At 46.8% G+C, this 23,540-nt stretch overlaps 1 protein-coding gene across 1 annotated transcript in view; it reads right to left on the bottom strand.

Moving 5' to 3' along the window:
• The window catches only part of LOC119390590 (techylectin-5A), a 77,083-nt gene extending 57,299 nt beyond the window's left edge, over window positions 1–19,784 (bottom strand). The window contains exon 1 of the mRNA XM_037658184.2: window positions 19,763–19,784. The gene's annotated coding sequence lies outside the window, so the exon portion shown is untranslated. The remainder of the gene's footprint in view (window positions 1–19,762) is intronic.
• Between the last annotated feature and the right edge of the window lie 3,756 nt (window positions 19,785–23,540).

The raw sequence follows: 23,540 nt of genomic DNA, 5'->3' as shown, positions 1-23,540 counted from the left end.
CCGCATGCAGCTCGATGCACAAGATTTCTTGCCTTAAGCCACAACAAAGATGTGGTCATCACGGTATTTACTCAAACGCGCCACCTCGTGTTTCACAGCCAAAACCATTATGGAATCACAACAACAGCCGATTTTAGTGGCGTAGTTGCCCGCCGTCGCCGGTGTCCGCAAGAGCTGTCGCGCACAATGAGAAAATAATATCCAAGATCCAGCAGGATTCGAGCCGAGCTCTCTGCGTGGCAGTAGAGTATTCTACCACAAAGCCACGCCGGTACTTGGAACTGCGTCGCAAAAACACCCAGTACAGGCTTGACGTCCAGCAAGAAATTATGTTAACAGATGTAATATACCGTGGTAGAACAGTAAGATAACAACCAAGCATCATACAAGGCGAATTCGGTATCGAGTTCGGTAACGGTTTAGAGCTACTCCATCCAATACAAAGGGTTCTGCCATAATTTTTTATTGTCCTCGCCACAGCATCGACAAACTTCCATACTGCCTTACACTTGAAGACGAAGTGACAGCATTGTCTGTGTGCTCCACCTTGCTCTGTTTTAGTACTGTTTTTGCGTCATACGCTACGTTTACGAAGACTTCTTTCGTTGAAAAGGGGGAAGGCCTTCCCCCAGGCCTGCGTGCAGTCGGAGATCCGGCTCCCAAATCACTTCACATGGAAGACACTACGAGTGGAAGCGCGAGGCTTCCCGAATCTTCGGACAGCTCAACGGAGGAGGCTATGGAATCCGAGGAGGGCTTCACGACGGTCCGAGGCCGTCGCTTGAAAAGGAAACTACGCCGGACGTCACCACGGTGCGGGCAACCGGTGCATAAGGAAGTTCCGTCATGTATCATTGGGTATGTGACCACATCAGCCAGTGACAATCTGAATAGTCTTAATAGGCAATTCTTGACGGAGTTCTTTGACCGCGTAGCACCAGGCCAGATTAATGAAGTTCGAATCAACCCCCGCAAGAACATACTTACGGTCGATGCGAAGAATGCAACAGTACTAGAGACATTGAAAAACATTCAGGCACTTGGTAATTTTCCGGTGCGTTCCTTCAAAGTGTACGGAAAGGATGCGTCAATCGGGGTAATCTCTGATGTGGACCCTCAAATCACGGAAGAGTCTCTTGCCAAACATGTGACATCAACAGTGCAGATATTGAATGTCCACCGCTTCGGACTGTCACGTTGTGTCAAGCTAGTCTTTGACTCATCTTCTTTACCAGCACATGTGAAAGTGGGTTACGTAAGGCATCCGGTGCGGCCATACGTACCGAGACCTCTTCAGTGCCACAGGTGCCAAAAGATAGGACATGTGAGTGCAGTCTGCAAGAACTCTGTCACTTGTCAACGGTGTGGTGAAAGTCACCAATTGGAGGAATGTAAAGTTGAAGCGCCTAAGTGTCCAAATTGTGCTGGGACACATGATGCGACCTCCAAGTTGTGTCCAAAACTCAAAGACGAAACGCGGATTCTAAAGAAGATGGTGAGAGATCACTCTTCCCGAAGAGAGGCAGCTCAGATTGTTCGTCGACAGCGGTACCGTTCACGGCAGAAGCACAAGCGCGCCAGCAGTACGACCAGATCCAAAGAACCAGAGCCTCCACCGCCGCCCAGCATCATGCCTTCTCAGCCAACTAGAGAGTCGGGCAACATCTGGAAGGAGCGACCGACTACAAGCGGTATCCCTAAGCCGGCTAGAACAGTCCCTGCGACAGTTCCCCTGCAAAATGCTGATGAGGCTACCTGGCCGTCCCTGCCATCGATAGGTTCTCTCCAGAATCACTCAGAGGAAGGTCCTGCGATACGTCTGCCTAACAAGTCTGATGGAGTCAAGGTCCAGGGCATGCTTCGTCAACTGATGGCTGTTATGCGAGATGTGCTCTCTAGTTTACGCACGCCATCAGCGAAAGCTGCGTTACAAATAATGGATACTCTAGAGCCGCTATTAGCGGCTATGGAGTAGTCATTCATCATGGCGCTCTCAGGAAGATCTTCGTCATACGAAGAGTGCCTGCGTCGATCTGTTATTATGCAGTGGAACGCGTGTGGTTTACGTGGTCGCCTTTCAGATCTTCGACAGCGTCTCTTCAAGTATCGATTTCCATTTGTGCTTATCTGCGAGCCGAATATTACTTCTTCCTTCCGACTATCAGGGTATTTGCAACTTTGGTCACGCCAAGATATATCCACAAGCAAAGTTTTGTTGTTTGTACGGCGTGACATTGTGTACGCGAGGCATAACATTAGAGATCATGCCTCCAATGAATACATATGTGTGAGCGTGAAACATAAGCAACGCGTATTTTCTATCATTGGAGGCTACATACCACCGAAAGCGAGATTTGACTGCAGATACCTTAGTTCTGTCATTCAAAGCTGCCCAGGACCGCATATTCTTATCGGAGACTTCAATGCACATCACCCGTTATGGGGAAGCGTTACGACAAGTAAACGGGGAGAACAGCTCGCTACCTTCCTACATGACGAAGGCCTCGCAACGATTAATGACGGTTCGCCCACATTTCTACGAGGTCCAACATACAGTAGCTCCTTAGACCTTGCATTTGTATCCAGGAGCATTCTGCCATCAGCTACCTGGTGTACAGATCTCGAGACTCATGGCAGCGACCACATACCGACCTATGTACAACTGAAATGGTTCCTCCAAGCCTCTCCTCCTCGTATTCAGTCGACTAACTGGCAAGATTTCCAGACATCGGTTGAAAACGCTTGTTCACATCAAACTACACCGCCGGACCTCGAACGTATCATAAGCTCAACTCTTCAAGTCACGACGAAATACATAAGCGTATTGGCACCTAGATCGCCCGTCGACATTGAATATGAAAAACTGCGTGCTATACGTCGCCGAGCAGAGAGGAAGTACAGAAGAACGAAATCTGTTTCGGACCTCAGGACATGCCGCCAAGCTCAGCGACATGTACTTCGGCACCTTGACAAATTGGACACTAAACGCTGGAGGAAATTTTGTACTTCCCTGGATCCCCGAAAGCCACTTTGCAAAATATGGCACGTTATGCGCAGCCTACGATTTCCCCCTCAAGAAAAGTACCCATTTCGAGCTCTGGCGGTTGTACAACGTAGGAGCGAAGTAGACGTTGCGGAAGACTACTGCAAACTTATTGTTGCTGGAGCTACTGGTATTCCCCCATCAAACGACCGACAAGCCCCGCCAGCCCTTGATGACCGTCTTGATGTCATGTTCACGATGCAAGAACTAGATGCTGCACTTGCTTCAACTCGACGCTCATCAGCACCGGGACCAGACGGCATCACGTACGCTGCGCTCCGTTCACTGGGAAAAGAGGCACGCACTCTTCTTCTATCCCTGTTCAATGCGTCGTGGAGCACAGGCACTGTACCGGAAAAATGGAAAACCAGTCGTGTCGTGGCGCTTCTGAAGCCTGGCAAAACACCTCATGCCCTGGCATCCTACAGACCAATTGCCCTGGCAAGTTGCGTAGGCAAGGTCATGGAGAAAATGCTGTTGACGAGGCTGGAATGGTTTCTTGAGAAGAACAACCTTTATCCAGACATAATGACAGGTTTTCGCAAGGGAAGGTCTTCTATTGACAGCATGATCGATCTCGTATCAACTGCTGAACAGGCCAAGAGGCGCCGACGCTTGACAGGAGCGCTATTTTTGGATGTCAAAGGCGCATATGATAATGTGTTACATGACGCTATCCTCGACGCACTTGAGGAGCTAGGGATTGGAGGCAGAATGTTTCTGTGGATACGAAATTACCTTACACGCCGGACCATCTTTATGACGACGAAGAATGGAGAGACGAGTCGTCATGAAGTCCTCCGTGGAGTTCCTCAAGGCGGCATTCTCAGCCCGACGCTCTTCAACATCACTCTCATAGGACTCGCCGACGTAGTGCCAGACACAGCCAGGATGAGCTTGTACGCTGACGCAACGCCTCGGCGTTGGCTGACGACATCTGTATATGGGCTTCCGGTGTTTCACGACCACAGCTTCGGGCAAGACTACAACCTCTAAATATTTGCGTTCGCGAGGTCTACAATTGGCGACAGCAAAGTGTGCGGCCCTCGCATTTACACGCAAAACAATGCATCGTTTCCAAATCATAATTGATGGCACTTCCGTACCATATGTAACACATCATCGATTCTTAGGAGTGATGATTGACCGAAACTTGTCCTGGTCGAAGCACGTGTCGATGCTTAGATCCAAACTAAGCAGCTTCATACACATGCTTAGATATATAGCAGGCACGAAATGGGGCCCATCAGAGAGGTCGTTGCTTCAGCTGTATGAGGCACTTTTCGTAAGCTACCTACGATGCAGCTTACCTGTTATGACAAACTTACGCCCGTCCTGCCTGCGTACATTAGAAAGTTTGCAAGCTCAGGCATTGAGGACATGTCTTGGCGTACCGCGATGTACGTCAACATTAGGAGTTATTGCGGAAGCACGCATAACTCCCATGGATAGTTATCTTTCATGCGAACCGTTAAGAGTTTATCTCCGACTATTGACGCGGCATGAACGTCATCCTCTGGCAACGATCCACACCCACCGACCGGACAGCACTTTTGCAGAAATCATCTCACGCCATGAGAACATCATTCCCTCAGGCTTCGCTACCGCAAAACTTGCTGAGATACCAGCATGGATTTTATCAAGACCTACAGTGCGCCTATCCATTCCAGGAGTGGGTAAAAAGTCGCGCATACCTTTATGTGGCCTCAAACAATTAACGTTATCATATATATCTACAGAATATGCCAATTCTCTGCATGTTTTTACTGACGGGTCTGTGTTACCCACTGCGTCAACAGCGGCATTCGTTATACCAAGTTTGAAGACCAGTGAACGCTTCCGTCTGGACCGCCGAACAACATCGACGGCGGCAGAGATTGTAGCCATCCGCGAGGTAATTCGTTACATATCGACGCAACCTCCTCACCAATGGACTATATTTAGTGACTGTAAACCAGCACTCCAAGTGATAGATTCAGCACTTAAACGAGGGCCTTATTACATACTCGCTCACGAAGTGGCCGAATTACACGATGTCGCCCTGAAAACTGGCCATCGTATCATGTGTCAGTGGGTTCCAGGGCACTGCGGTCTGCAGAGCAATGAGCAAGCCGATGCGGAGGCAAAGATGGCCCATGATAACGCCAGAGTACTAGCTATCCCCTTTTCCCGACCGGATACTAACACCGTAGTGTATACACTCCTGAGTGAGACTACAGCAGCATATTGGTCTTTACCAAGCCATCGTCACCGCCGGCTTCACGAACTTGACCCAAATATGAGTGCTAGAATCCCACCAACCATGAAAAGGTGTATTACAAGCTTATTTCACCGACTACGACTAGGTGTGGCATTCACTCGCCGTTACCAACACCTTATCGGCCGTGCCGACAGTCCCAATTGCGAGATGTGTGGCACTCCTGAGACTATCGAACACCTCCTGTGCGTCTGCCCACGATACCTCACGCAAAGAAATTCAATGGCGGCCGTCTTGTTGCCATCGAAGCAACAAGTTTCAGAAAAAGTTCTGTTGGGACCACCACCATGTCATCAGCGCGATATTCTGAAAGCGCTGAACATGTTTTTGCGCGATACAGAGCTCGACGAGAGACTATAAATAGTTTTTGGACATTCAAGGACTTACTTCGTCGCCACTTTTTTCCATCATCATCATCCGCATCTTCTCTCCACTCTCTATACTACCACTCTCCCCTTTCCTACTGCTGAGTAGCAGGCCAGAACATTGATTCAGGCCGACCTCTCAGCTTTTCTGCCATAATAAACTTTTTCTCTCTCTCCGCCTTACACTTGTCTAGCGAGTATTTCGCTTCTCCGCAGAATGATGAATAATAGCTTAGTGGTTATTAGATGCGAAGCATCTTATGGCGGAGTTCAGTCCAGTGGTAGTGGTGTGCGGCGTGACCACCCTTACTGCGCATGCGCATGCCCTCTCCACACACCTCCTCTCCACCCCTCTCCCCTTTCCCTCTTCTACCGCTTCCCCCTCTCCACTTTCTCTCTCCCCTCCCCTTAAGCCCTCTCCACTTTCCCTCTCCTCTCCACTTCCCCTTCCCTTCCCCTCTCCACTCCCCCTCTGAAACGCGGGCTCGACATGCCGAAACACTGCTTCGCATCGCCTCATGGTCCCCTTAAGCGGGAGATGGTGTGATTTTTTTCCTGCTTCCCAAAATTTTGATGATTTATGGCGTAGTGGGTGCCTTGAAATTGTATCTGTAGTAGTCGCCCTGAGAGGCTTCACAGCGGGCTCTAGAAAGGTGTCACACAACGCGAATTCTGTAACCAGGCGTCACACAATGCGAATTGTGCAACGAGTGGGTCGTGGAATGCTTCCAATCTATTACAAAGGGCTCAGCCATAATTCTTCATCGTCATCAGGTGCAGCTTCAACAAAGTTGACATAATGCCTTACAGGTGTGTAGCGGGTACGACGGTTCTTCGCAGAATGACGAAAAATGGCATATTGGCTACTTCCAAACTTCACAAAAATTATGATTTATAGCGTAGTGGGTGTCTCGCAAGTGTACTTGTAATAATTGCCAAGGAAGTCAATAAGACCCCATAATCCATTTTCTCAGGACCTCAATGAAGTTATTTCCTTCTCTCTCTCTCTTTCTCACGGTTATTTATCTTTCATAGCGCGGAAGGAGAGTGAAATAACGACTGGGTGTCACACAATGCGAACTACGTAACAGGTGGGTCGTTTAAAGCTTCCAACCCATTACAACTGGCTCAGCCATAATTCTTCAAGTTCATCAGCCGCCGCATTAACAAAGTGCACATAATGCCTTACAGATGTGTAGGAAGTACCTCTCTTACCCGCAGAATGAAGAAAAATGGTGTAGTGGGTGCACTTTCGAACGTCAAAATAATTATTTTTATGGCGTAGTGGGTACCTCGCAAATGTACTTGTATTAGTAGCCCTAAGAGAGTTTACAGCGGGCTCTAAAATGCCACTCTTTCAGCTTTCGGTGTGACCGTGCTGAGCGTTCCGCGCAAGACTGGCGTTTCTTGTTCTTTAGAGTGTAGAGGCTTCGTATTGTGACCCCATTTCATCATGCTCCTGCTCGCGAAACTTATAGAGGACAGCGGCGACAGAACAGGCTTTGTACGCTCTCGGCAATACTCGTGGCCGCATCACTCACCCCACCTGCTCCTGAAATGTAAAACTACGCGATTACCATTACCAGGATCACTTCACTATGCAACAAATGTATTCATTATTTTAACCAGTTGCAGATGAACAATATGTGTAATAAACACTATAAAGTACTGGTCTCTCAAACATTTCGGTCAAAAATAGTATACAGGCAGCAAACGTCTTTAACATGTGCGTATGTCCGTCCATGTCGTCACGTGGCGGACCTAGCGAACTTATCAGAACACTGTGGGCCCGCGATTTCTAATATCAGCATAATAAAAAGTCTTTCCTAAGTCTAGCGAATACACAGTCTACAGATGCCACGCGCATTTTATGCTCGTATGCGGAATCAGCCGGGTACGACACCATCCCAGAATTTATTCCAGAGTCTTCATTCCATTACCATAATGAACAAAGGTCCTACAGTTAGACCAAACCTTGAAAGACAATGTCTTCTGATTAACAAATATTCAGAGTGTAAATGCATTTAACTGCGTTATTACAGTTTGAAAGCCTGTCTACGCTGGATGATTGTGTTGTATTTATTCAGACCAGTCTTTCCCAAATGAAAGAATCTAACGCCTTTACGTGCGTATTCCCAAACACTCCTTGATCTCAAGCACCACTTCCTGGAATGCTCGTGGTCAGATTCGCATTTCCAAAATCGTGCTATACTAGAAACACTCCTCTAAGGTTGAGCCCTCAGCGTTCTCCTCGAGGATCTCGAGGTAGTGCAGACGTTCCCTTGAGCGCTTCTCAAAAGACCTTAAAATATGGACGCCTTTGTGCTAAGGCACTGTTTGAGGGACATGCTCATTTGTTCGGAAGATTGTTTTGGAAACTAGTTGAAACAATGGTTTAAATTCAAAAGTGCGTGTTCACTGTACTTCTTTTTATACTCCCGGGCCACTTTCGGAAATATATATTGCGATAACCTTGTTCCATACATCCATCAAGTTCGTTGGAGTAAAGGACACCTTCGCTAAAGGCTCCTCGTTAAATGACACGTCTAGGAGCATCGTTTAATGCCATTTGAACCTCAGTTGACGCGAAGCAGTTTTCTAAACTCCACGGAGTCAAGGCGTAGTGCCGAGTCGAGGAGCGATTGTGAATGCGGGCGTCCTTCTTTGCTACGCCGATGGAGCTGCAGTACTGAGTGTGTTTTCAACTACGAATGGCAGCGCCACACTTTCGCATAGCCGAAAATTCGCAAATTAGAAATGATAACTGCGTGCAATTATCATGGCGATGTCATATCTAGACTAGCGAAGACACAAGACAGGGACTGCTTCGCACGGACACTCAAATGTTTTTTGCATCCAGTTTATGGCTATTTTTTATCTACATCGCAGTTTTTATTAAATGCGAAGCATTTCTTAGCGAACCTCAGGCACTTTCGGCGTTTCTATCTACGTATCTATCTATCTATCTATCTAGCCGCTTACGTCTGGGTGCTCTCCTGGTCGCCTCCTTAACTTCTAATATATACCAAAATTGGCATAGCAGGAGATCAGTGTATGGTGAACGCGATTCACTGGTCATGACATCAATAACGCAAAATTCCTGCCGCGTACGTCATGAAACCCTTTCTCTCAGTCACGTGTGGCACATACCCGCATACCAGAGTTTATGTTATGCGAGTATGTGCCACAGGTGATACAAAATCTCAACCGACACAGTAAACGGGAACGCACACATTGACACGCAAGGGAAGTGATAGTAATAATAATTGTTGGGGCTTTAATTTTGACCAGACAGACAATGAACTTTATTAAGATAGTCCTGCGCATCTGGTATTCTTTAAAGTGCACCGAGATCGCACAGTACACCGGCATCTAGCATTTCGCATCCATCGAAATGCGACCGCCGCGGGCGGAATCGAACCCGTGACCTTCGGGTCAGCAGCCAAGCACCATAACCGCTACACCACCGTGGCGGACAGAAGGAAAGTGAGGAAGTTGAAGACAGAACAACCGTTGAACACGCTCAACTACCATGTACTCATTCACGTGGTCCGCAACGTGGACCACGTCGATTACGCAAAAACAGGGGCCAATGCTTCCTACAATAAATCTGCCGAGAGAACCAGGCCTCTCATCGTTACCGGTGACTTCAACATTGATTTATCAAGACCCAACAACGTCTGGTATTTATACTGCGTGAAAGACGGCTTGAATGTGGGCAGGGCGTCAAAAGATCGCTGCCACGTGCAGGACAGGAGGCGTCATAGTTCATCTCATCGTCAGAGGCATCCAGGATTTCTACCAGCTGTGCTATACCTCGCACTTCACTACACTTAGAACCCTCGTAGCCGCGATCACGAACGGATCCGATTAACAAGTCTGGTCCAGCTGCTGGTGCTCACTGACCACTGTAATGATGACCTTGGTCAAGCACTGTCAAGAATCCCTTCTACGCATACACGCGGGTTCGTGAAACGTGCGTGCGTTCTCGTCATAACAGATAAGTAGAAGCACAACTGTAACGCAACTGTGACTGTAACGTACGTGCAGTGCGCCTGCGTGTGCCGCTCGGCTGTATGTATATTGAGGGGAACTTTGCTGAATGAAGCTTAGTTACGAGTAACGCCTGTCCTGTGCATTTGTGTTTCTTCTTTGTGCTGTTCGGATTCGCGCTATTCAGTATTGAAGAATATAAGCACTACATATCAGCCTACTGCGTTTGGTATTGGTAACACCCATGTTGCTGTTGGCATCGTTATGCAACTGTAAACAACTGGTTACATAATACATATGCGACACTTCAGCATATGAGTGTGTTTATACCACTTCCACATTTCTCTAGCGTCATTCCGTAACACTTCGCTCAACATGAAAAATTATGCCACAGTCACCATCCAGCGCATGCTTCGCATAACATCGATTCCCACGGTACGTGGGATCTGCCGAATTTTTATAACCATCGCTTTTTTTTTTCTTTGTACCACACATACACTATCTAGGAGATCGCCAAAAAATGAAGGGGTGTAAGTGCAAAAAATAATCTATGACCTCCTTTATAACGCTGCTGACATATCAATAAACGCAGAAAATGGCACACAAGATGCGTAGAGAGTGAGAACGACAGGAAAAGAGAGAAGCAATGACAAGGCGATTAACCAGGGGACATCTCCGGTTGGAGGCCGTGTATTTCGGAAAGGGAAAGTGGTTGAGAAGGAATGAAACAGAAGTGTCTGGAACGACCCTACATAGTCACGGCAATAGCACTCTCCAAAAACTACACACAAATAATGTCCTTGAATCGTCACGGTGTGTCGTTCAGCCAAGTTCCTACGCAGAAGGTCGACAAAACAAAATTGGTAAACACCGGTTGTTCCTAACTTCTTCGTGAATATTGCAATAAGTGGAAATTAAGGAGAAAATGAGTAATTTCGACAGTGAATCCATGTAACGTGTGCAAATCCTGAATGACGACATGAAACGTGATACCATCGTGCCGTTTTGTTCAGCTGACTTTGGTCCACTGCCACGTCCCCAATAGCTTTGGCGAAGCATTTTGTTTACCCCACCAAATAATGCTCGGGGAATTTATAGAGGACAATATTGCAGGCTTCCAGAGAACCAGTGCTGAGTTCGAGTGCTTTCTCGTAATTCTTGTTAATTTACTCCCCGCCATTATTTTGCAACATTTTTCTGGGCCACCAATCTTATCTGCAAACAGATAAAACGCTAATGCACCTGGTTTTTTGTTTCGTTACATCCAGTGCATTCGCTGAACATCCTTGCCTCAGGCAAGCACCTTACAAGCAGTATTGGCCCAGGGGTGCTATGCAGGATGACCCGAGTCTGGCAAAACTCGGAATCTCTCTGAGCTCTGGCGACACCCCCTTTTGAACTAGCTAACAGTACGAAAAGGTCGAATCCATCCCTCAGCGCGCGCTGCGTTCCATTGGTTACGATGGAACGTGGCGTCACGTCAAGGGCGGTCGACAAAGTTGTGTGGTGTCTTCAAACCAGAGGCATCTTCTTTCATTTGTTTGTCATTTCACTGAGTGCAGGAGTGCACCCATGCACAGAATGTGTCAGAAACATTTAGGTACTAACAATATTTTCTAGAGGTACGGGCTTCACTTTCAAGCTTTTAAGGTCTGCACTATGTATCCTTTCGAATAATCAGCATCGTGGCCTCTGAGATCAGCTCCAGCTGAGCGCCTTACAACACCGCGGCCGGAGCTAATCGCCGAGGCCACGCGTGTAATCATGATCGGCCTCTACCTCCTAGCGAGTTGCTTGGCTGGCGCGCGCCCTCCTCGTCCTCTTATTCATCGTCTGCTCGCTCCCCAAGCACGCACGCCCGGCTGATTAGCTAATTGGCTGGGCGGTATACCTGGCTAATTTAGCCAGGACATGCTATTACCAAGCTAATTAGGCCAACTTATGCTAAGACCGAGCAAACTAAGCCACGTCTTACTAAGACCATGCTAATGAAGTCGTGTAAAGCTAAGACCACGCTGATTAACAAAACGCTAAGTAGGGGTGCCATATTTAAAATAGAGCTAATTAGGGCCTTACTCAATAAGGCTATGGCAGTTAGGGCCATGTTAATTGTGTTTATGTGAATTAGCGCCATAATGATTATTAACTTGCTATTTAAAGCTGAGTATTTGTTGACACGTTAATTGAATCATTACCAATTAAGACAAAACTATTCTACATCACGTCAAGATTTAGCTAATTAATACCATCAATATTAAACAGCGAACTGACGTGGTCTTTACTACGAAGCGGACTGAGCAGACTGAGTAGACGAGCCACGTAAAAGGCGGGAAGAATGTAGGGGACCACAAGCTCCTCCGATGTCTCCAGCCTTGCACAAGTAGTGCAAGCTGACCAAATTATTTTATATGCAAAAAAGCTGCTGAGTAGCGTCCACCACATGAAACACTCGACAGGCACACCGGCACTATGACAGTCACGAGTTGAACTAGGGCCTTTTCACAATCAACGAGTTTGTGCCCGAGTTCGCGCGTCAATCATATTAATTGACAGACGCCCGCGGCGAAGATCGGGTCCACCCATCGCGTTTGCTACTGCCGAGGAGCAGTGCTCGCGCCGTAACGCCAGCGAGCGGCACGATTCACCTATGACCTTAATCGCATAGACTATGCACTCACGCAGGAAGCACTAAAGGTTATCTCATCACGTGGCTACGACGTCTCGCATTCAATTTCACCGCGCTCACGACGTACCACTCGCAGCCATGAATCAAGCGCCCCTGGTGGCATTTGCGGCGAGAAATGTAACTATTTACTTGTTCGTGAAGACATTGTTTCTACCGTTTCGTTACTGCAGAAAAATCTTCAGACGTATAATGGAAGTAGCAGTAACCTGTCCATTTATTTATCTGTAATATTCGAGAGAAGCGACACGAGCTGCACGAGAGTGGTACGTGTGCGCCCTTTTTGCCTTCGAGAGTGGAAATTTCCATGTTGCCGGTCGAACGAAAGAACTTGCCCGAAAAAGGACAAATGCCCACGAACAGGCCTGTGGGAGGCGCGATGTTCAGTTGGCTGGCTGAGTAGATGGCTGGCTGATGTTGACTGAGCAGCGGCGCTGACGCGTTCGCACGCGGTGTTCCTTTGAAAACTGCCGGAAATGCCCCACATGCGCTTATGACACCGTGCTCGTTCTTGTAGCCGTTTTTATCAACGCTGCTATCGCGCGCTCTGCACTGTCTTCCTACCATGGCTGCCGTAGTGCGAGCTCGGAGCAAAATCGTGTTCCCGAGAAGCTCGGGTCATCCTGCATAGCAACCCAGCTGTCGGTGCTGCCCTCAGGCAAGCACCGACTGCTGGGCCAATGTTGGTTGAACGATAAAGTTGATCGCTCTTCCTTCACCAAAGGCTGCAGCCATAGCACGTGCTTTCAGTCAACGCTAAGAAATTTGTCGTCAGGTGCAATAAATGAGGTTTAAATAATGGGAGGATTTAGAGACTTTTTCTTATGAATGTCATTTTTGTTTCCTTCATGGATGCTAGAAAATAATAAATTTCACAACTCAGCCATGCAGCAACGTTTTAACAACGGGACTATACTCTCTGCCCACGTGTGATACACATGAGGTTGCACGCCAGACGGCTCGCTTACCGAACCAGTATTCCTTGGCAGGATCGCCAAATCCGGTGGCATATTCCGTCCAGTTTCGGTAGAAGTAGTACACGTTGTTGCCGAATTGTCCTCGTCTCTGAATGACCTGAGCGACGCACAAGTAAAACAGGGAAACGCAGCTTGAGGTGCGACGCTCACTGCGCTATATAAAGATTAGCACTGCAGAAAAATTGTTACGCGGACATTTGCTAGCACAAAAAAGCGCCATCGCAGTCACGTCGCAAAGACGACGAAGAGCCGACAACACAGCATGGACTATGCGCGAAGAGTTAACAACTTAGACTACTGGATTTTCTTCCAGCAAAGCAGAAAAAACATTTTTTTAATCGTTAACAGCGGCTGTTACTGCTGTGGTTGATTGTGAAGCCAGTGTTCATGTATATGCTTCAGGAGAACGTGGAGATAACCTGATTGGTAGTAATTTATATATGAGATAATTGCCGGTAACATACACCCAACGCAAGCAATTAAAAATTCCTGAACACGTGTGTTGCTGCAGCCAACAAGTGGCCTTGTAGAAGCGTTAGCTCCAGCGACGACCCTTCTTCATGAATTATTCATAACTTCATGCTTTCCTGTTCCCGTGAACTTCTCCCTTACTGAGAAAATGCAGGAAATAAACGCCAGCCCGCCGCCCGTACCGTCCTGATTCTGTTTCTCTGCAGCGTTAAACGTCGTTTCAGCGGCAGTTATGCGATATATCAGGCACGTGCGTGTTTTATGTAAATCGAACTGTGGGGTACTATGAAATAATTTCGCACGCCGCCACCCCCGATATTTTTCGTGGCCTATATCACCACTCATGGTGTGTGCAATTTAATCAGGTCTACATTCCTGTAGAACTGCTGCCAACACTGTATCATGCTTTCAACGCTGTATCATGTTATTTTGCGTTCTTTCGTGCGCCAGTCGACTACGTGATAACAATTTATAGTCTATGAAAAATGAACACGTGCAAAAATGAAGGAACGCGGCCCAATGTGCAAGTTGTTTTTCAGTGCTCCCGACAAGCTGGCAAATAGGACCTAGACATGCGGCAAGCAATGGGTCGTCAAACACAGAACCCACTTTATTGACACTCTGCAGGGCGTTGTGTAAAGGATCCCCTTGTCTTGCGGGGCGTGTTACGTCCCCCAGGTGGGCAGACGTCTAAATGAGCGCTCACGTGAGCATGCCAATAGTGTACAGACGGGTCCACCGTTAAAGGGAACGCTGGCTTAGATTTGCATAACACTACTGGTGGTTGACAGTTGCGAACCCTTATGATAGACTAGTAACGTGAACGAACAATCTTTCCGCATCCGATATCCGTTAAGGGGCCAACAAAATGAAAGTTGCTCATTCGAGTGTTCCCTTTAACAGTGGACCGTACTGTACGTAATGGAAAACAAGACTTCCTGGCACTGCTCGTGAGCACGTGTGGGTGCACTCCGCAGTTTAAGAGGACCACAAGTGTTGATAAGAACTATGAGCAAGTGCGCATAACCAGTGAGGCAGCTCAAATGGTGCGAGAAAGGAGCGGGTGCGTAAGCGAACCATTGGTTGCACTATCTGACAGGGAGCTCATTTTCTTGGAAAGCGGGGGCTTGTGCAGCAGGCCGCGATGATCGTTAATGTTTTTCCTATCTTCATGTCAGTACGTCTTGTTTCCCATTCATTTTTTTTTCCTGTTCTTTCCTTTCTGTTTGTAACTGTTTCCTTATATGACGCGTTCATGTCAATCAAAATTAAGTTGGAAGTCAGCGCTTGTCCTGCGCTTTTATGCTTCGATATTAAGACAACGAGTTGGGCACATTCCTACGTCCCATGCAAAAAATAAATCACGCCTAAGGTCGGTCACCCTGTTGTTATTGTACGTGTCATCATGTTGTTAGGGTCTAGTGCCAAAAAAAAGAAAGAGCGCGTATGCATCTGCGAAAACGACATAGACTCGGCCCAGCATTCCGGGCCTTCTCTAGTCACCGTCTCTGTTAGCATATACGTCTTCTGAAATAGCTATTTGTGTTTCCTCAAAAGATTTCCGCAAAAGGTGTACAATGGAACCGCGGTCCACGGTAGAAGCAGCGCATAACACCGGCTCCGTTACTACAGTGACCAAAGTCATTCCATGTCATTAAGGCTTGAATGTGATGCAATTCAGGGATGTTTGGGGCTCAAGGTGTTTCTAGATAAATACACGTGATTATAAGACATGTGCAACGTGGCGGCTGGAATGACTTCCTTCCAAGATTGGAAATTTAAAACTTTTTGTACGCTTAAGGCCACGCTATGTGCTTAATATAAGAGCTTCACTAGCGCTTACACTTCGCCCTTAGCGTGAGATGAGGCTATACAACGGTTTATGCGGACAGTCATCTTGTGCTACACCGCGCCCAGCAAGCCACATGGGAGAATTAAGAGCGAAGCCTGCTACCTAGGTATCACAATGTTGTCACGCAGTAATGATGATCTACAGTCGTCAGGCATACCAAAATTTAAAAGAGGCGTGCAGTCTTGCTGACCTTACAGTTTGAGTCTTGGTGACCGTAAAAACGCGACCCTATCAGTTAAAAGGTAACGCTACCTCTCTGTTAATGCTGCCACCAAATCTTGAACTGGCCCACGCGTTTCGAAGCGTAAAAAACGACGAGACGCACCGTCCAGCCTCCTCCGTCTGTGTCCATGTCGCAGTAGACGACTTTTCCTTTGCTGTCCTCTTTCCCAACAAATATGTTGTAGAGCCCACTTGTCGTTTGACCTACCTTCAGATGGTCGGCGCAATGGCGCGGTTGCATGCTGCCTGCGAAAGGCAACATCACAATCGCTGCAACAATGCTCATTCGTATACGTTCAATGTGAAGCCTTCTCATTTGCTTGAGATGCGAATGAGTATATACCTACCAAAATGCTCCTGGCACTAAAGCTCCACCCCGAATAAGTTAGCATAATATAAACGCAAATTATAGAGCAATATTCGGAACAAACTTTCTGACCCCAGCTCTCAGAATTTTTTGCGAAGTGATGTAGCACGTCAAATACAGCGCCCATCAGTCCCTGCTGTTACCTTCTACGGGCATTCGTTTCTGTTACACTCGGAGAGTGTAACAGAATCGAACTCTCTAAGGAGAGTCGCGCGTCTCGAAAATCGACTTCTGCCAATAAACACGACCATGTGTCATCTTATGTTTTAATAAGCTCAGCTTATTCACGTTTCCGAATCGCGGTCTGTTTTTGCAATGTCGATGCCATTCGTATATCGCTTTAGCGTTTTTCGTTACTGGCAAAATAAAACTTCACAAGAATAACAAAACTGAAATCATTCGATGCCAAATTTGGACGTCGGGGCTAAGCAATGACTAGAGTTTCACAAGCATCTGTGGTGTGTGCTTATAAGAGATGTACGCCACGCTGAGTGTTAACCAGGCTTATGCGTTAAGATGTGTTTCTATGCGAACCAGTCACATCGTGCGGAGAAAGTTCTACTAACAGGCACATGCTGGCTATCTCAAACATCACTCTAGAAACTAACTGCAGCAAAAGGTCTCCATCATGGTTTTAGTGATCTCATATTAATTAGTTGTGAACGTACAAGCCTATAGAGTAGTCCGCGCATACCTGTTTCCTTCAAAGCAATGACGACACCAACAAGTTCGTCTTTCTACAGGTTCCACAGAATCATACTGCGCAAGCGAACACGAGTGGTTGGCTCACTTTTTATGTGGGAGAAGAGGCCCACGAGTTCCTTGACACTTTCTTCAGCTTTAACTAAGTCGGATCGAGCCACGCCATCAGTTGCGATACTGGGTTCACTTGAAGCCGAGCACACCATCATCAGGCTGAAGCCAAGTGCGATCCGGTTCATTTTCTTCCAACCTGACTCTATTAGAAGTCAGGGCAGCTGAAAGAGATAAAATATCATGAGATATCATCGTAATAAACGCATTTCAAGCGCCGTATACGCCTTAAGCAACTAGTTGCTACTTTCCTCCGATCGTTTCAAGCAAAGCTTGTTATGTTTAAAAGACATGGCTGATCCCTCCGTTATATGAATCGGTACAACACGAAAGTGCAACGTGTCTTCGCAGAAGAAGTTGAATGTTTATTGTGCATTGATATACGACAGCTTGTACAATGTCTGTTAAGGTTTGGCAGCTATAGCATCGTTTGACGTGAACGTACCCACGTTGACGGCTAGTGGCAAATCACCATCCCGACGACTAACGCCCATTATCATGATTTAACCCTTGTGGTAGCTGAAGTTGGTAATATATACCTGGACATAGCATATCGTGAATCCCGCGCAAGTATGGCACCAAGAAACTGATAATAAACACTGGTATTCGGTATGCATTCCTCCAAAGCGTCTTCAATTGAGGAGAGGAACGGCAAGGTGTGCGCTCCCGTGTAATAGGGTAATCTACGCTTGAGCTCATGCATACACTCCCACACTGCGCTTCCGCAACACGGGAGGCAGAGATTCGTAGCTTCAACCGCAAACGCGCGCAGGCGTCCCGCTTCCCGCTGGCGTCTGTCTCGCTCCACCAAGGCGCGACATGCGCCCGTCGACATCGTTGCCGCTCTGCGGCGCTCCTTGCAGCAGTTTTATTAGTCGTTGATATCGCACTCGAAGCAGTAGGCGGCGGAGAAACGCTCCTCGAAATAAATCTTGATGGAAGTAAGCGCTCGTCTTCGTCCCCCTCTCTTGTCCTGTGTCAAATTTTGCGCTACGTGATCCGTTATCTATCTATCTATCTATCTATCTATCTATCTATCTATCTATCTATCTATCTATCTATCTATCTAGTCACCTACCTCTGGATGCTCTCGCGATTGCCTCCTAAGCTCCGTATAGACCAAAATTGGCATGAGGGTAAGAGGGCTTGAGGAACATGACTGTCTTGTATTGATATGAATAACATGACAATCCTGTCGCGTACGTCGTCAACCCCTTTCCTCCAGACACGTGTGGCATATGCCCGTATACCACGGGCCACGGTAAGCGGGTGTGCGCCAAAGGTGACTGACAGTTCATATCTTCCAAGGAGCGGCGAGAACAGACATTGGCAGTTTAAATGCGAGAGCGTAAAGAAAAACCGATCTCGGCAGCGTTGACCCGACGAATGCGAAGAATAAAAATCAGAATCCCAGCAGGAATCGAAGCCAAGTATTCTGCGTGGTAGTCAGGTATTCTACCACACAGCCACGCCACGTCTTGAAACTGCTTCGGAAAAAGACCCTCGGCATGCATAATGTCAATGCAACGTCAATTGTGTTTGCACTGCTGGCTATCTAAATTTATAACAAAGCAATAAACATTACATATGTACTCGTATGATACAAGCGTCATGTCGGATTAACGTCAATTCTGGTTCTAGTGTTGGCTTCGCTTTTATAGCAGTCTAATGAATATTGCATTTATATTCCTGCGATGCAGCAAGCTATATTCAAGCGTTGCTCGACCCCGAAGGAATACGCAAACAAAAGTTACGAATGATATTCACATCATCGTACCGTAAAGTGCACTTCGTTTCGATAACATTGACGTCTGTGCTCTAACGTGAGTGCTGACGTTACGTCAGACCATAGGTTACCCTTTAAACGCCAGTGTGGTCGACGTTCCTGGTAGACCCACGATGTGCGCACTACTACTACGCTTACAAAAACACGTCGATCCACGTCGTAACCCTTGGAACAAAGCCAAAAAATGCAGCATGGGCAACTACTCGCCGATTGCTGCGCATGAAACCGATTCCCGCAATGCGTGGAATCTGCCGAATTTTTCTCCCACGATTTTCTTCGCACTTGCTCCTTCGTATCTCGCCCTCTGTAATGCCCCAACGGACCCTTAGGGGTACTCGTAAAGAAACAGACAGAAAAATCAATGAATAAAATAAATAAAAAGGAGACGACAGAAAGAGATTTAAATCGCGCTCTTTCCGCTCTCTGTTCTAGTTCCGCAGTTAAACCCTCGCGGCTTACAGTTTTATTAGTGAGATGAAGCGATGATCGATGATTAGCTAGAGTTTGAAAGAATCCAAAGAGTTGAGAAACGAAAAATTATGAAAGTTGCAAGCATAAAGTGGAATAAGATCGCGCAGAACAGGGTGACTTGGGCGTCATTGGGAGAAGCCTTTGTAATGCAGTAGACAGAGGATGGGCTGACGATTATGATGCTGATGATGACTTCCGTGACTTCTTGCGACAGTTTCAAGCGGGTGGTGTATGTCCGTCTTTTTTTTCTCTTCTCAAATATTTGGAACCAGACTGCCACTTTTTTCTGGTTTCTCATTGTACAAACGCAGGCGGCCGCGTCCATCACCCCACATATATCAACTTCCTTGCGAATTAACGAAGCAAATATACAAATGGCAGTCAGTTTTCTAAGTTTTTGGTTAAAAATATGGAGCCATTATGCGATGCGATTACTGGGGTACACGTAGCAGAATCACTTACCGATTTGGGACAGGGTGGTGCAAAGCGCAACTGCAACGCTGACGTCAAATTCACGGCTATGCGGCTAACGCTACTTACAGCCTAGGTTCGCATATGCGAGCCGAGTGCTGCAAACGCTACTTAATATACGCCTCCTACATCCGCATCCTTAAGCGCGCGATTGGTGCAAAAGTCAGGCAAGGTTTCGTCACTATTAAAGTTATCCTCGCTACAAATTGAGGAACTGTTACGAGCCGGCGCCTCCTACTGCTAAGATAAGCGTTGTCTAGAGGATTGCAAAATACAGCTTGACGGTGACGTGTCGCATGAAGGTCGTCTATGTGTGGTAAAACAAACAACGCAAGCAAACAACATCGCCGACATCAGTGCATTTTCCGAGCATTTTTTTTTTCTTAAGCAACGCGGCTCAATGTTTCAGTCGAGAAGAAAGCTCAGCTTGCATAAGAATGACGATGACGGGGTTCGTATAAAACTCAAAAGAAAAGAAAGTAAGATTGCGTGATGGAATAAGCCTGTCTGAATTAAACATTCGCTAAACGAAGAAGGAAATGACCGAAAGAAGGAAACGGATATCAAATGAAAACGAAACTATGGTAGACGCCGGACCAAGATAGAAAGCTTCCGTTTCCTTTCAGCGGTTGACACAACCGGAAAGGGGTTGTTGATAATGCTTAATTGACAACGGAAACAATAAAGTGTGACACACTGTGGGCTGATGTGATAGACGCGTTAAACAATGCGATATCGGGTATTGCGATGACACGCACCACTAAGAAAGACATTGCTCTCATGGCATACATTTTTCAACTTGAACTCCGAATAAGCCTCGTTTCTATCCCAAATTCGATTAGAGTTGATGACAAAGAATGCAGTACAGATTCCCCGACAGCAACACTCGCCGAGACAGCAAAAACCACCATACCAGCACCGAACACGCAGCACAGTCACACCGTAAGCTAGAGGAGCGCCCTTCAGAGCCCGTTAAAAGCTCTCTAACGGTGCCTACTGCAAGTACATTTGCGAGGTGCCTACTACGCCATCAATCAGCATAACTTTGCGCAGTGGCGAAGTACCCACAAAGCGTCGATGAGGCAACACAAGCGCCTGCATATTTGTACATTTTGTTGGTGCTGCAGATGATGATGAGGAAGAAGAAAAAGAATTATAGCTGAGACCTTTGTATGAGTGAGAAGTTTTAAACCAACTACTCGTTACGCAATGCACATGGTGCGATTCACCTGTTCGGCATAGTAGACCACTTACCGATGAGGTTGTGTTAGGTCCTTGGCCTGACGTCAGTAGCACAAATGTGGTTATAGAAGCAGTCGTAGCCTTCTTACAGGCCACTGGACTGGACGCACGTCTTTAGATTTGCCCCAGCGTAGCGGGACTACCGTAAAATCCCGAGCAAGCGCCCCTATCCGAGCAGCATCCCCTTCTTCCGTTTTCGGGAGATTTGAAATATGCGCCTATTACCGAGCAAGCGCCCCTACCGTTCTCTCCCACCATATTTACTATTTTTATTAGCCCATCCAGGGCGAATAAAAACATTTCATGAATCTGTATTTCATAAAGCATTTCACTAGAGGCACGGGCGCGCATTCTTTGTTCTTAGCGGCTGTTCCGCCACCACCTTTACTTTTGATCCTCGACCCAGCAAGGGCCGCAGGGAAGCACCCACTATAATGGGTGCTTCCCTTTACATTGCGTATACGGCATTATTCGCAGTTTGTTCAAGCGGTGGGTGATGACGATGAAGAGTTATGGCTGAGCCCCGGGCTTTGCAATGGGTTGAAAGCTTTAACCGACCCAATAGTTGTGTGATTTCATTGCGTGACGCCCGATCTATATTTTGCTCTCCTACCATGCTATATTACATAAGTTAACGTGATTCTTTGGCAACTAATACAAGCACACTTTTGACGTACACACCAGTAAGGCATTATGGCGTGTACTAAGGCCCACCGCTACACTCCAGTAAGGCATTATGTGCACTTTGTTCATGTTGTGGCTCACGACGATGAAGAATTATGGCTGAGCCTTCTGCAATGCGCTGGAAGCTTTGAACTACCCACTCGTTACGCAATTCGTGGTGTGTTAAGCCTGGTTGTTATTTTACTCTTCTAAAACGCTATATTGCACATGTTAACGCGTTTTCTTCCCCGACATAAAGCCTGCATAGAGTCCGTTTTCAAAGGCGTATCAAGCACCGGTGTAGCGCTGCGGTAGACTACTTGACTGCCGCGCCGAGAGCCCGCGCCCGAGTCCAATTCGGTCCTGCATATTTATTTTTCTTTTAAATGCGAAGCATTTCTTAGCGAACTTCTGCGACTTTGAGCGTATCTATCTATCTATCTATCTATCTAGCCGCCTACGACTTTGTGCTCTCCTGGCCGTTTCGTTAATCGGATGTATACCAAAATTGGTGTGTCATAACATGGCCTTATTACGAACATAAATGACAGGTCATATCATGAAAATCATGACACGTATGTCATGAACAGCATCATTTACATTCCACGACCTTAGGCTCTTGCGGCCGTTCCGTTAATTTAATATACACCAAAATTGGTACGGCGTGACAAGAATTCATGACGAACATAATGACAGGTCCTAACATGCAAATCATGACGCGCATGTCATGTGCAGCATGATTTACATGCCATGGTCTCTGGGCGCTCGCGGCCGTATAAATGAAGGGATATATGCGAAATCTGGTATGACGAGACATTTCTGTATGACGAACATAACAAACACGTGGTAACATGAAAATCATGATATGCATGTCATGTATGACATGATTTACATGCCACGCTCATGGCGCACTCGCGGTCATTTCGCTAGATTGATATACACCAAAATTGGCATTGTGCTGTGTGACTGTATGAAGAACATGAATAACTGGTGGTAGCATGAAAACCATGACATCCATGACATGCCACGCTCATGGTGCATTTGCGACCGTTTCGCTTGCATGATAACACCAAAATTGATATTGCGCCACGCTACCGTATGACGAACGTAAGTGAGAGGTGGTAACATGAAAATCATGACATGCAAGTCATGTACAACCTGATTTACATGCCACGCTCATGGTGCACTAGCGGCCGTTTCAGTAGATTGCTATACACCAAAATTGGTATTGCGCGAAGTGACTGTATGAAGAACATGAATAACAGTTGGTAAGATGAAAACCATGACATGCATGTCATGTATGTCATGATTTACATGCCACGCTCATGATGCATTCGCGGCCGCTTCGCTAGCTTGATGTACACCATAATTGGTATTGCGCGCAGCGACTGTATGACGAACGTAAATGAGACGTGGTTACATGAAAATCATGACATGCATGGCATGTACGACATGATTTACATGTCATGCTCATGGCGCACTCGTGGCCGTTTCGCTTGCTTGATATCCACCAAAATTGGTATTGTGCTATGTGACTGTATGAAGAACATGAATAACAGGTGGTAGCATGAAAACCATGACATCCATGACATGTATGTCATGATTTACATGCCACGCTCATGGTGCATTTGCGGCCGTTTCGCTTGCATGATATACAACAAAATTGGTATTGCGCGGCACGACTGCATGACGAACGTAAATGAGAGGTGGTAACATGGAAACATGACATGCAGGCCATGTACGACATGATTTGCAAGCCACACTCATGATACATTCGCGGCCGTTTTCCTAGCTTGATATATACCAAAATTGGTATTGCGCGACGCGACTGTATGACGAACATGAATAACAGGTGGTAACATGA

The sequence above is a fragment of the Rhipicephalus sanguineus genome, chromosome 4 (genome assembly GCF_013339695.2).
Source record: "Rhipicephalus sanguineus isolate Rsan-2018 chromosome 4, BIME_Rsan_1.4, whole genome shotgun sequence".
NCBI classification, from domain to species: domain Eukaryota; kingdom Metazoa; phylum Arthropoda; class Arachnida; order Ixodida; family Ixodidae; genus Rhipicephalus; species Rhipicephalus sanguineus.
The sequence above is the reverse complement of the archived record's forward strand: the minus strand, read 5'-3'. Positions and strand labels throughout refer to the sequence as shown.